Here is a 14,969-nt window from a genome sequence, read left to right as displayed (position 1 = left end):
GGCACCCTATTCCTGTATAGTGCACTACTTTTGACCAGCCCTATGGTATAGTGCACTACTTTTGACCAGTCTGTAGTGCCTACTTGACCAGCCCTATGGTAGTAGTGCACTACTTTTGACCAGTCCTATGGCTGAATAGGGTGCCAGTAGAGACACGGCCTCTGTACATTGGCCTGAGATGCAGCCAGAACAGTTTTCTTCTCCGTAAGCAGAATGTTTCTCAGTCAGTCTGATTACTAAATGATTACCTTTGTCTCCAGCAGAACCCATCTTCCCATCCGGCCCACCTCTCCTTTATCTCCGAGCTCCCCTGTCAGACCTGAGAGAGAGGGAAGGAGAAGACTGGTGAACTCCAGACCAAAGAATATTGTAAATAGGTAGGGAGTTTTTTTGGTCTGTTTCTTTATTGCTGTTTTCTTATGGTTTTGTATGGCAGTTAGACTACTAATGGATTTAAAGAGGAAACTAAAGGCCGAGAGAGAGAGAGAGAGGGGAGGGAAGAGGGGAGAGGGAGAGAAGGTGGAGAGAGAGAGAGGGGAGGGAGATGAGAGAAGTGGAGAAAGAGAGGGGGAGGGAGAGGGGAGAGAGAGAGGAGGGAGAGGGAGAGAAGGTGGCGAGAGAGAGAGGGAGGGAGGGGGAGAGAGAGAGAGAGGGGAGGGAGAGGGAGAGAAGGTGGAGAGAGAGAGAGGGGGAGGAGAGGGAGAGAGAGAGAGGGGCGGGAGAGAGGAGGAGAGAGAGAGAGAGAGAGAGAGAGAGAGAGAGAGAGAGAGAGAGAGAGAGAGAGAGAGAGAGAGAGAGAGAGAGAGAGAGAGAGAGAGAGAGAGAGAGAGAGAGAGAGAGAGAGAGAGAGAGAGAGAGAGGAGAGAGGAGAGGAGAGAGGAGAGGAGGGAGAGAGAGGAGAGGGGAGGGAGAGGGAGAGAAGGTGGAGAGAAGAGAAAGGGGAGAGAGGTGGAGAGTGAGAGGCGGGGAGAGGGTGGCGAAATAGAAAGAGGGGGAGATGAAAGAGGGGAGAGAGAGACCCAACCAAATCATGAGAAAACAAAAAGATAATTACTTGACACATTGGAAAAAAACAGTGCAAACTGGAATGCTATTTGGCCCTAAACAGAGAGTTCACAGTGGCAGAATACTTGACCACTGTGACTGACCCAAACTTAAGGAAAGCTTTGACTATGTACAGACTCAGTGAGCATAGCCTTGCTATTGAAACAGCCGCCGTAGAACAGACCTGGCTCTCAAGAGGAAGACAGGCTATGTGCACCTGCCCACAAAATGAGGTGGAAACTGAGCTGCACTTCCTAACCTCCTGCCAATGTATACCATATTAGAGACACATAATTCCCTCAGATTACACAGATCCCAAAAGAATTCAAAAACAAACCCAATTTTGATAAACTCCCATATCTACTGGGGAAATACACAGTGTGGCATCACAGCAGCAATATTTGTGACCTGTTGCCACAAGAAAAGGGCAACCAGGAAGAACAAACACCATTGTGAATACAACCCATATTTATGTTTATTTATTTTCCCTTTTTACTTTAACTATTGACATCATTACATCTATTACAACTCGTGTTAGAATGTATATAGACATAATATGACATTTGAAATGTCTTTATTCTTTTGGAACTTGTTATGTTTACTGTTAATTTTATTGTTTATTTCCCTTGTTTATTATCTACTTCACTGCTTTGGCAATTAACATATATTTCCAGAGATTTTATGCGGAATCTGCGGAATCTGCTTTTTATGCCAGAGCCGCTCTGCCAGGATCAAAATGAGTATTCCTCAGGAAATATACAGCGCAAATGGATAGTAGTTGAAATAATAACTGATGCAGGACCCCCCCCTTCCCAAAAGCCTGTACCACACATGAACCGTCTAGCAGCAGTCAATATTATTTTTCACTATGTATTTCAGCCATGTCCATTTTGATTGAATTGTAATTATTTTGTATCTTCACAGATTGTGTAAAGCTTTTTTTTTTTTTTCAGGTTGTGAGATCTCATGGTGTTTTTCCTACGTTTGGGTTTTGTTCAGCCTAGCATATGTACAGRTCAAGTATTTTAGTCATCATCATTTTTCAGGACAATCATTTCAACATAATTTCAGCTGACTGAATACACCATTATTTTTTTAAAGGAAAGATCCTAACACACAGAAACATTTCTCAACATGGAACATCATCATTATGGTGTCTGCTTTCTTATTCTAGCAGGTGGGACATTTKAAATTATAGGCTGAACGTGAAGAGATTGTTTGATTTAGTCAGTAACAGTCATTATAGAACTGGTTGTTTGGATCCTGGATGCTGATTGGACGAGCAGCGTTCCAAGCCGTGTTGTATTGGCGGTCACAGACACACCTATACCTGATCAACGCGTCCCTCTGAGAAGTATCACTGCACCTCCATAAGACTATCCTGATCGTGTTGCTGTCCGAATCATCTCTTGGTTTTATCCCAACTCGCACATTATTTCCCCTTGCTTCCAGCCTAGCATTTAGTTTGGTACAGCGGGGGATAATATACGCCTCGCTGTCTGCCTGTCAGACSTCGGAAACAGTGTTAAACTTTTTAATTTAGTTCTCTGTAGTACCACATATAGTGAACGGTGCCCAGACGAGACTAGACAACTTTCTCTGAGCCAGTGGAAATCACCCATCAACGTCAGTATCATGGACATATCCAAGTAAATGCCAACAGAACAAAAAGCTCAAACAAAGGAAAATGCAGTMTGTGTCCTGTTATTCAAGGTTCAATGTGTTGCGGTGACTGAGTTAGCTGATGTTGGCTAGCTATCTAGCAAGTGACAAGAACGTTAGCTATACAGCCTGCATAGCAACCATTTTATTTAGAACGMATGACCAGTCCTTTTGCATAGCAACTATGCAAAAATAATTTACAACTGGGTCACATCTGTAGCAACATGACCAAAATAACTAACAACCAGATTATTCTGGTGGAATAATTCAAGTGTATGTAATGACTTATCCAAATAACGTTTTAATGAAAATATGTAACCATTGTTATTTTAAATATGTTGGTAAGAATTTTCTAAACGCAATACGGCCCACAAGGCAGTGGCTTATCGCATCGAGCCGAACAATCCCATTTACCTGCTGTGACTGTAGTCATTATATAGCACTGCCTCTTGCACCTTATTGCTTAATTATCCACTATTTTATACAGGTCTAATTATTGACATTTTCTCACTGATATTGCCAGTTTAACCGGCATTCAGAAGATGTCATTCTCTCATTTCACTTCCCCCTTTTCAAAGGCCAGCCGTTGTAACTTGTCTAATGACTCTCCTTCTCCCAGGTGCTGAAGGCACTAGCAGCTGATGCAGGACCCGTAGAGCCTATGGGTCCGGTAACAGTAGAGCCCTATGGTCCTGGTCAACAGTAGAGCCCTAGGGTCTGGTCAACAGTAGAGCCTATGGGTCCTGGTCAACAGTAGAGCCCTATGGGTCCTGGTCAACAGTAGAGCCCTATGGGTCCTGGTCAACAGTAGAGCCCTATGGGTCCTGGTCAACAGTAGAGCCCTATGGGTCCTGGTCAACAGTAGAGCCCTATGGGTCCTGGTCAACAGTAGAGCCCTATGGGTCCTGGTCAACAGTAGAGCCTATGGGTCTGGTCAACAGTAGAGCCCTATGGGTCCTGGTCAACAGTAGAGCCCTATGGGTCCTGGTCAACAGTAGAGCCTATGGTCCTGGTCAACAGTAGAGCTCTATGTGTCCTGGTCAACAGTAGAGCTCTATGGGTCCTGGTCAACAGTAGAGCTCTATGGGTCCTGGTCAACAGTAGAGCCCTATGGGTCCCTGGTCAACAGTAGAGCCTATGGGTCCTGGTCAACAGTAGAGCCCTATGGGCCTGGTCAACAGTAGAGCCCTTATGGGTCCTGGTCAACAGTAGAGCCTATGGGTCCTGGTCAAAGTAGAGCTCTATGTGTCCTGGTCAACAGTAGAGCTCTATGGGTCCTGGTCAACAGTAGAGCTCTATGGGTCCTGGTCAACAGTAGAGCCCTATGGGTCCTGGTCAACAGTAGAGCCTATGGTCCTGGTCAACAGTAGAGCCCTATGGGTCCTGGTCAACAGTAGAGCCCTATGGGTCCTGGTCAACAGTATAAAGAGCCTATGGGTCCTGGTCAAAAGTACTGTATTATTTAAGGAAATATGGTGCCATTTGTAATGCATTTTAGTTTAGTGACCCTTTCATGCAATGTAAAATTAAAGGCAATTACCCTTTGGCTTCAGTCAATCTTAGCTTAGTCAACGACAGTAGTGTGTGTAGTGGATGTTTTAAACTCACTTTGATGGTTAGTAACCCTCTATAAGCCCCATGTACATTTTAAAGTAACTCTAACATCTCTTAGTAAATGACTGTAAAGGAAACTTTGATCAAGCTGAGTATTTACTGTAATGTCATGTAATGGATTTATAAAGCACTACTTTATGGTGAACATACATCAAATCAACCTAACAACAAACATACAGGAAACCAACATACATCAAATTCAACCTAACAACAAACATACAGGAAACCAACATACATCAAATCCAACCTAACAACAAACATACAGAAACCAACATACATCAAATCAACTAAAAAAAACATACAGGAAACCAACATACAGGACAGTTTTGTTATACACTGTGGGTGAAGTTGAAAAAACAAGTCAACAGTTTTATTTGTTCTTTCTTTTTTTGTTTGTAAATGACTCCAACGGTCCTGGCTGACATTTGTCTCTGTCTGTTGGTCCGATGATAGAGGTGTGTGTTTGTGAAAGAGGCCAGCCAGCCAGAAGTTCATTTGCACCTGGCCTGCCTCCCTGCCTCCTACCTCCACCTCCCACAGAACATACATGGTGCTCCCGCCGACCGCTGGCCGCATCCTGCAGCAGCAGCAATTAACACGTCTGCTCTGATGTGACTTCCTTCAAGGAAAAGCCCAGAGTCAGGCTCACGGAGGCTGTCTGGTCTGGCCCAGGCTACTCCACTGTAACTCAGCTCACTGCCGGTGCCAATTAGACCTCACTCACTCACGTCAGAGTCAGACACAGTGCTGCTTCTGAATCTAGAACGACTGGGGGATAGTTAGTCTGTTCTGCTTCTGAATCTAGAAAGACTGGGGGATAGCTAGTCTGTTCTGCTTCTGAATCTACAAAGACTGGGGGATAGTAGTCTGTTCTGCTTCTGAATCTAGAAAGACTGGGGGATAGCTAGTCTGTTCTGCTTCTGAGTCTAGAAGACTGGGGGATAGCTAGTCTGTTCTGCTTCTGAATCTAGAAAGACTGGGGGGATAGCTAGTCTGTTCTGCTTCTGAATCTAGAAAGACTAGGGGGATAGCTAGTCTGTTCTGCTTCTGAATCTAGAAAGACTGGGGGGATAGCTAGTCTGTTCTGCTTCTGAATCTAGAAAGACTGGGGGATAGCTAGTCTGTTCTGCTTCTGAATCTAGAACGACTGGGGGGTAGCTAGTCTGTTCTGCTTCTGAATCTAGAAAGACTAGGGGGGATAGCTAGTCTGTTCTGAATCTAGAAAGACTGGGGGGATAGCTAGTCTGTTCTGCTTCTGAATCTAGAAAGACTGGGGGATAGCTAGTCTGTTCTGCTTCTGAATCTAGAAAGACTAGGGGGATAGCTAGTCTGTTCTGCTTCTGAATCTAGAACGACTGGGGGGATAGCTAGTCTGTTTCGCTTCTGAATCTAGAAAGACTGGGGGATAGCTAGTCTGTTCTGCTTCTGAATCTAGAAAGACTGGGGGGATAGCTAGTCTGTTCTGCTTCTGAATCTAGAAGACTGGGGGGATAGCTAGTCTGTTCTGCTTCTGAATCTAGAAAGACTGGGGGGATAGCTAGTCTGTTCTGCTTCTGAATCTAGAAAGACTAGGGGATAGCTAGTCTGTTTGCTTCTGAATCTAGAAGACTAGGGGGATAGCTAGTCTGTTCTGCTTCTGAATCTAGAAAGACTGGGGGATAGCTAGTCTGTTCTGCTTCTGAATCTAGAAAGACTGGGGGGATAGCTAGTTGTTCTGCTTCTGAATCTAGAAAGACTGGGGGGATAGCTAGTCTGTTCTGCTTCTGAATCTAGAAAGACTGGGGGGATAGCTAGTCTGTTCTGCTTCTGAATCTAGAAAGACTGGGGGATAGCTAGTCTGTTCTGCTTCTGATCTAGAAAGACTGGGGGATAGCTAGTCTGTTCTGCTTCTAATCTAGAAGACTAGGGGGATAGCTAGTCTGTTCTGCTTCTGAATCTAGAAAGACTAGGGGATAGCTAGTCTGTTCTGCTTCTGAATCTAGAAAGACTGGGGGGATAGCTAGTCTTTTCTGCTTCTGAATCTAGAAAGACTGGGGGGATAGCTAGTCTGTTCTGCTTCTGAATCTAGAAAGACTGGGGATAGCTAGTCTGTTCTGCTTCTGAGTCTAGAGTATTGAGTGCTTATATAGGCATTTACTTCAACTGGGGGGGTTTACATACCTTTATCTCTCGGGGACTGACTCTGCGTTGGCAGTGGTGGAAAAATGGTGATACTTGAGTAAAAGTAAAGATACCTTAATAGAAAATGACTCAAGTAAAGAGTGAAAGTCACCCGGTAAAATACTACTTTAGTAAAAGTCTAAAAGTATTTGGTTTTAAATATATTTAAGTTATCAAGTAAATGTAATTAGTAAAATATACTTAAGTATCAAAAGTAAAAGTACAAATAATAAAAATTCCTTATATTAAGAAAATTAACACTTTTTTTAAAATGTTTTATTTATGGATAGCCAGGGGAACACTACAACACTCAGACATAATTTTCAAACAAAGCATTTGTGTTTAGTGAGTCTGCCAGATCAAAGGCAGTGGGAATGACTATGGATATTTTCTTGATAAGTGTGTGTGAATTGGACCATTTTACTGTCCTGCTAAGCATAAAAAAATGTAACGAGTACTTTTGGGTGTCAGGGGAAATGTTTGGAGTAAAAAGTACCAAATTGTCTTCAGGAATGTAGTGAAATAAAGTTAAAATTGTCAAAATTAAATGATAAAAGTACAGATACCCCAAAGCTACTTAAGTAGTACTTTAAAGTATTTTTACTTAAGTACTTTACACCACTACGCGTGGGAGTATACAAAACACCTCAGCTCACTTAGATGTTAACAAACTCTGTTTAGATGCTCTGTTTAAAACCGTCCAGACAACAATTTAAAAACATTAAAAAAGGATCAGTGACGTGCCGGTGGTTGAATCAACTCTCTGGCTTTTATACCACTTCCTTTTAATTCCTCAATGATTCATGTATTTTAATATTAAACCAATAAAAAATATATAAGGAGGAACCTAGTAGTCCTGGTGGTCCGGTCTTTCCCAGCCGTCCCTGGTCTCCCTCGTCTCCCCCTTCACCCAGGTCTCCTGTTAGGAGAGGAAGWAAAGTTGAGAGGAGATTCAGCAACTCTCGGAGGCCAATGGAAGTCAATAAAAAAGCTTCTTTATTGTTGCACGTAAAACCAATGTGTTTTGGCTTTTGGCCTTCAAGKTTTTTTTTACATAAATAAAAAAAAACGTGATGCTTTTATACATTTCAAAATGGCCTCCGATGAACTCAGAGACCAATCACAACGAGGGGAAGAAAAAGCATACAACCCATTTTATAACAATGCAATAAATATGTCAAGCAAACTACAGAGAGAAGAGAATGACAATAGAGACAGAGAGAGGTCTGTTCAGTGGACTGAAAGGGTCTCATTTGACCTGAGAAAACCTGACTCAGTAGTGCCTTGGCTTTCCTGTGCGTGGTTTACAGGTTCACTGACTTCAAGACAAACCATAGCCGTTCTTTCTCAGTCCATATAGACAGTACTGTTTGGGATGGGTCTTATCTAAATAAACTCCCCTATTGTGGAGCAGCTGTTTCAATACAGACAGGCAGCCAGACAGTCATAGTGGCCACTTCTCTGGCGCTAGCAAATAGCACGCAAAACAAAGTGAAACATTTCCTTGTGTATATTTTATAATTACTCATACAGTATATACTCCCCCTAAAATCCCCAACTAAGTATTACCTCTACTGTCTTAGAGTGTTAGTTATAGTCCAAGCTACACAGCCAACACCGTGTTAATACTGCACAACACTACAACAGTAGCAGCCTCTCATACCAACCATGTCTTGAGGCTGTTGCCCCAATAAAGGAGATGGAAGTGACTGTACTATTTCAACACATGGCTATTGTTTAATAGCAGCAGGGTCTCTGTAGGGAACAAGCTACTGTTGTCGTAAAACAACAAAACACATTGTTTACTTGTAACATCATGGTCTCTGTAGGGAACAAGCTACTGTTGTAGTGAAACAACAAAACAGCAACCGAGGCATGCTATCTCCATTAACCAGGCTGTATCACAACCGAGGCATGCTATCTCCATTAACCAGGCTGTATCACAACCGAGGCATGCTATCCATGCTGAATCAACATAAACACAGACTGCTTCCATTAACAGCAGGCTGTATCACAACCAGGAGGCAAGTGGACTAATCCACCAGCAAGACCATCCATTTACGAGCCGAGCCTGTGATCACAACACCTGAGGCAAGTGTCCATATCACCATCATTACGCATGGCTGTAGTCACTAGAGGTGATAAGCTATCTCCACTTAAACCAGCTGGCTGTATTCGACAACCGACAAGGCAATAGCTCTCTCCCCATTCAACCAGGCTGGGTATTCAACAGAACCGAGGATCATCGCACTAAGCTCCATCCATCCATTAAACACCAACGCTGGTATGCGACAACCGACGAGCGTCGCATACCATCACACAATCCTTAACCAGCGCTAGATATCACAAGCCGAGGCAGCTCACTACTCATTAACCCACGGCTGTATCACAAAACCGAGGCATGCCTATACCTCCATTAACCAAGGCTGTATCACAACCGAGGCATGCTACCTCCATTAACCAGGCTGTATCACAACCGAGGCATGCTATCTCCATTAACCAGGCTGTATCACAACGAGGCATTGCTATCTCCATTAACAGGCTGTATCACAACCGAGAGCATGCTATCTCCATTAACCAGCGCTGTATCACAACCGAGCATGCTTCTCCATTAACCCAGGCTGTATACAAACCGAGGCATGCTATCTCCATTAACCAGGCTGTATCACAACCGAGGGCATGCTATCTCCATTAACCAGGCTGTATCACAACCGAGGCATGCTATCTCCATTAACAAGGCTGTATCACAACCCGAGGCATGCTATCTCCATTAACCAGGCTGTATCACAACCGAGGCATGCTATCTCCATTAACCAGGCTGTATCACAACCGAGGCATGCTATCTCCATTAACCAGGCTGTATCACAACCGAGGCATGCTATCTCCACTACATAATGCCAGCTGTATCACAACCGAGCGATGTATCTCCATTAACCAGGCTGTATCACAACCGAGGCAATGCTATCTCTCCATTAACCAGGCTGTATCACAACCGAGGCATGCTACCATTTTCCAGGCTGTATCACAACCGAGGCATGCTACTCCATTACCAGCCAGCCCTGTATCACAACCAAGGCATGCTATCTCCATTAACCGAGGCTGTATCACAACGAGGCATGCTATCATCCATTAACCAGGCTGTATCACAACCGAGCCATGCTACTCTGCCAACATCCATTAACCAGGCTGTATCACAACCGAGCATGCTATCTCAATTAACCAGGCTGTATCACAACCGAGGCATGCTATCTCCATATAACCAGGCTGTATCACAACCGAGGCAGCTATCTCCATTAACCAGGCTGTATCACAACCGAGGCATGCCTTCTCCATTAACCAGGCTGTATCACAACCGAGGCATGCTATCACTCATCCATAACAGGCTGTATACACAACCGAGGCATGCTATCTCCATTAACCAGGCTGTATCACAACCGAGGGCATGCTACTTCCATTAACAGGCTGTATCACAACCGAGGATGCATACGTCCATTAAAACCAGGCTGTATCACAACCGAGGCATGCTATCTCCATTAACCAGGCTGTATCCAACACCGAGGCATGCTATTCCATTAACCAGGCTGTATCACAACCGAGGCATGCTATCTCCATTAACCAGCTGTATCACAACCGAGGCATGCTATCTCCATTAACCAGGCTGTATACACGAGCAGCTATCTCCATTAACCAGGCTGTATCACAACCGAAGCATGCATCTCCGAAGTTATAACGCAGGCGTGATCACAACCGAGGCATGCTATCCATTAACCAGGCTGTATCACAACCGGTGTATTGGATCCGGTTCGTCCGGTTTTGGCGGTTAGGCCGTCATTGTAAATAAGAATTTGTTCTTAACTGACTTGCCAAGTTAAATAAAGGTTAAATAAAACATTTAAAAATAAAATGAACCACCTGGTTTAACATGGTGCAGACAGATCATGCTATCTCCATTAACTGCCCTGGTTTAACATGGTGCAGACAGATCATCGTATCTCCATTAACCGCTGCTGTGTTAACATGGTGCAGACAGATCATGCTATCTCCATTAACCGCCTGGTTTAAAATGGTGCAGACAGATAATGCTATCTCCATTAACCGCCTGGTTTAACATGGTGCAGACTAGATCATGCTATCTCCATTAACGGCCTGGTTTAACATGGTGCAGACAGATCATGCTATCTCCATTAACCCGCTGGTTTACATGGTGCAGACAGATATGCTATCTCCATTAACCGCCTGGTTTAACACAGTGCAGACAGATCATGCTATCTCATTAACCACTGGTTTAACATGATGCAGACAGACCATGCTATCTCCATTAACCGCGCTGGTTTAACATGGTGCAGACAGATCAATGCTATTCATCCATTAAGCCGCAGACGACAACTGGTTTAAACATGGGTCAGCCAGATCATGCTTATCGCCATTAATACGCGCCTGGTTTAACAATGGTGCAGACAAGATAATGATATCTCCATTAAACCTGGTTTAACATGGTGCAGACAGATCATGCTACCTCCATTAACCGCCTGGTTTAACAACGGTGCAGACAGGCTTTAGATCATCATTTGTTTTGCATAACATTGAATTTGCATAACAAGTCTATTAAATGGCAATATCTATGATGAGTTTACAAAAGGTTTTTACAGAGCCAAGTTAATTCTGACATTCCCAGCTCTTACATAAATCAGACGGATTGCTTGTACTGTGGAGAAACACCAGAAAGTTCTAAATAATCCTTTAGAAGCCTGCAGATGGAGATTGAAACATACCTTTAGATCCTGGCAGAATAGTGTTGGAACAGACTTCGACCGCATTAAGAGAATCAAAGATAGTTGAAAGAACAGAGAGCACCAGAGAGCCTCCTGCTGAAGTCGTGATGTTCATGTCCTTTAGTATGAGGATTCAATACAGCACAAGGACCATACGTATGTTTTAGACGCAGAGCTGGGTTCTATCTCTGTTTACCAAACGTTATCACTTCACTGGCATGCTGTCAGACACAATTATCCAGGCTAGCTAATTAGCCAGGGTAGGAAGGGGAACATGCTTTCTCACTCTTGTATCTGGAATTTGAGTGAAAAATTAGTGACTATCTTTGCAATGTTGTATTTGCCCCAGGATTATGTTATATCAATGTATTATTACTACTGTTATTGATTGTGTTTTAGTTTATGTCGTGTTCATTAGGAGTGTCTCTGACAGAATGTAGTTTATGTAGTAGTGGTCATTAGGAGTGTCTCTGACAGTATGTAGTCTTATGTAGTGTCCATTAGGAGTGTCTCTGAAAGTATGTAGTATGTGTAGTGTCCATTAGGAGTCTCTCTGACAGTAATGTAGTTTATGTCGTGTCCATTAGGAGTGTCTCTGACAGTATGTAGTTTATGTAGTGTCTCATTAGGAGTGTCTCTGACAGTATGTAGTCTTATGTAGTGTCCATTAGGAGTGTCTCTGAAAGTATGTAGTTTATTGTAGTGTCCATTAGGAGTCTCTCTGACAGTATGTAGTTTTATGTCGTGTCCATTAGGAGTGTCTCTGACAGTATGTAGTTTGATGTAGTGTCCATAGGAGTGTCTTGACAGTATGTAGTTTACGTAGTCGCATTAGGAGGGTCTCTGACAGTATGTAGTTTATGTAGTGTCCATTAGGAGGGCTCTGACAGTATGTAGTTTATGTAGTGTCCATTAGGAGGGTCTCTGACAGTATGTAGTTTATGTCGTGTCCATTAGGAGGGTCTCTGACAGTATGTAGTTTATGTAGTGTCCATTAGGAGTGTCTCTGACAGTATGTAGTTTATGTAGTGTATTAGGAGTGTCCATTAGGAGTGTCTCTGACAGTATGTAGTTTATGTAGTGTCCATTAGGAGGGTCTCTGACAGTATGTAGTCTTATGTAGTGTCATTAGGAGTGTCTCTGACAGTATGTAGTTTATGTAGTGTCCATTAGGAGTGTCTCTGACAGTATGTAGTGTCCATTAGGAGTGTCTCTGACAGTATGTAGTTTATGTAGTGTCCATTAGGAGGGTCTCTGACAGTATGTAGTTTATGTAGTGTCCATTAGGAGTGTCTCTGACAGTATGTAGTTTATGTAGTGTCCATTAGGAGTGTCTCTGACAGTATGAGGTTGTGTGTCCTGGTATAGGGCAGTAGGAGCATCTTAAGTGGAATGAGAGAGTTGTTACTGAACTGACAAAATTATGCTCCATAAAACATTGCTCTACCTGCAGTTCAATCTACAGGTCATCAATAGGTCCATAAACACGTGTTCTACCTGCCAGTTCAATCTACAGGTCATCATAGGTCCCTAAAACATGTGTTCTACCTGCCAGTTCAATCTACAGGTCATCATTAGGTCTTGGCCTACAGATGGAAATGTTACAACGTTCTAGTCAGTATAGTATCAACACTGCTTGAATCAGAGGGTGTGACAGTCTTATCAATACCAAGGGAATAATTCTCCTCTCCTCTCCTCTCCTCTCCTCTCCTCTCCTCTCCTCTCCTCTCCTCTCCTCTCCTCTCCTCTCCTCTCCTCTTCCTCTCCTCTCCTCTCCTCTCCTCTCCTCTCCCTCTCCTCTCCTCTCCTCTCTCTCCTCTCCCCTCTCTCTCCTCCTCTCCACCCTGTTGACCACAGAGTCAGACAGGGCAGTTGGAGTGGTGTGTCTGTGTGTTCCAGCCTGGTTCCAGCAGCTCATCCCTGCAGGCGTGACCGGCGAGAAGGCTGTATCCCAGATGGCACACTATTTCATTTATAGTGCACTGCTTTTGACCAGGCACATGGGGAATAGGGTGCTCCCTCCCTCTCAATGATCAACCACAAACCCCTGTTTCCCCTCGAGACATTCTCTTCATAATGTGCGTCCACCTCATTTGACACCATGTGATGAAGAATGCATAGATTACAGTGGGGTTTGAGGAGTGGAATTCCCTCTGAGAGGAAAAGCTGTCTGCACTGAACACATGTCTTGGCTAGAGCCGTTTCCTCATAGATTTGTGTTTCCTCCAGTACTTTAGCTCTTCATCAATATGAAACCAGTTGTGGAGTTGCCCCTCCTAATCTTTAAAGGGGAGGACAGAGCCCAGGGAACTCTAATCTTTAAAGGGGAGGAGAGAGGCCAGGGGACTATAAATGTTTAAGGAGAGAGGCCAGGGGACTCTAATCTTTAAAGGGGAGGAGAGAGGCCAGGGGACTCTAATCTTTAAAGGGGAGGAGAGAGGCCAGGGGCATCTTATCTTTAAAGGGGAAGAGAGAGGGAGCATATTTTCTTTCCAGCGGCCTCTAATCTTTAAAGGGGAGGAGAGAGGCCAGGGGCCTCTAATCTTTAAAGGGGAGGAGGTGGGGGAGCATATTTTCTTTCCAAGAGACTCTAATCTGTAGAAAGACATAATGTACAAAGACACTGTTGGAGGTAGGAACACAAGCATTTTGCAATAACATCTGCTAAATATGTGTATGTGACCAATACAATTTGATTTGATTTGATGAAACCCTAATCAGGGTATGACACGCTTGTTCTCTCTTCCGTACTCTTTTTTCTCCCTTCCTCTCTCCCTCCTTCACTCTCTCCCTCCCTCTCTCCCTCTCTTGCTCTCTGCTCCCTCTCTCCCTCTTTCTCCCTCCCTCTCTCCCTCCCTCTCTCCCTCTCTTGCTCTCTGCTCTCTCTCAATTCAATTCAAATGGCCTTTATTGGCATACTGTATATGGACTCTTTCTCTGTCTCGCTCTCTGAAAAGATTTACTCTCCGGGGTCTGAGAAAGTGCCTCTTCCCTCCTCTTCACCCATCATCCATCCTGCTACATCAGTATAAACAGTACTGACAGACATATTACTATAAGGGCTTATTGTTGACATGTGGGTCAATGGAACCCCTTTATTTAGTGTGATTCACACTTCTGGACCAACGAGGTTCACGTTGTTGGTGAGCAAYGCTGTACCACAGATTATTCACAGGAACAATGACTGACCGACTGCTTTTCCAGGTTGGTTTTCATAATGACTGTTTTGGGAAATCCATGCAACTGATCTCTCAGCTATTGGAGAGCGGAGAGGCTTGCAGCATGACGAGGACCACATTCACACTGTTATTGGTCGTCTGGTTTTAGGATTTCACTTTCAGAGAAATGTTTCTTTGTCAAGAAGAGTTTTTGATATTAGAGAAACATGTAATATTGTGGTCAGACTTGTTGTTAGTGTGTGTGTGTGTGTGTGTGTGTGTGTGTGTGACTGTGTGTGTGTGTGTGTGTGTGTGTGGAATATAGCATCTCAATGCGGTCATATTCCAAATTATTACATGGGATTCATTTAAACTTTATTTAACTAGGCAAGTCAGTTAAGAACAAATTCTTATTTACGAATGACTGCCTACCCCGGCCAAGCCCTAACCAGGACGACACTGGGCCAATTGTGCGCTGCCCTATGGGACCCCCAAATACATCCGGTTGTGATACAGCCTGGAGTCGAACCTGGGTCTGTAGTGATGCCTCTAGCACTGA

General features: G+C 43.9%; 1 long non-coding RNA gene across 1 annotated transcript; it reads right to left on the bottom strand.

Moving 5' to 3' along the window:
- Positions 1 to 225: 225 nt before the first annotated feature.
- On the bottom strand, positions 226 to 11,407 carry LOC139025551 (uncharacterized). The gene is made up of 3 exons (XR_011477143.1): positions 11,253 to 11,407; positions 7,328 to 7,399; positions 226 to 319 (listed from the first exon to the last, which is right to left on the bottom strand). It is a non-coding gene; the product is annotated as an uncharacterized lncRNA (long non-coding RNA).
- Between the last annotated feature and the right edge of the window lie 3,562 nt (positions 11,408 to 14,969).

Source organism: Salvelinus sp. IW2-2015, unplaced genomic scaffold (assembly GCF_002910315.2).
Source record: "Salvelinus sp. IW2-2015 unplaced genomic scaffold, ASM291031v2 Un_scaffold2838, whole genome shotgun sequence".
NCBI lineage: Eukaryota > Metazoa > Chordata > Actinopteri > Salmoniformes > Salmonidae > Salvelinus > Salvelinus sp. IW2-2015.
Note: the sequence above shows the minus strand (reverse complement) of the source record. Positions and strands in the feature narration are given on the sequence as shown.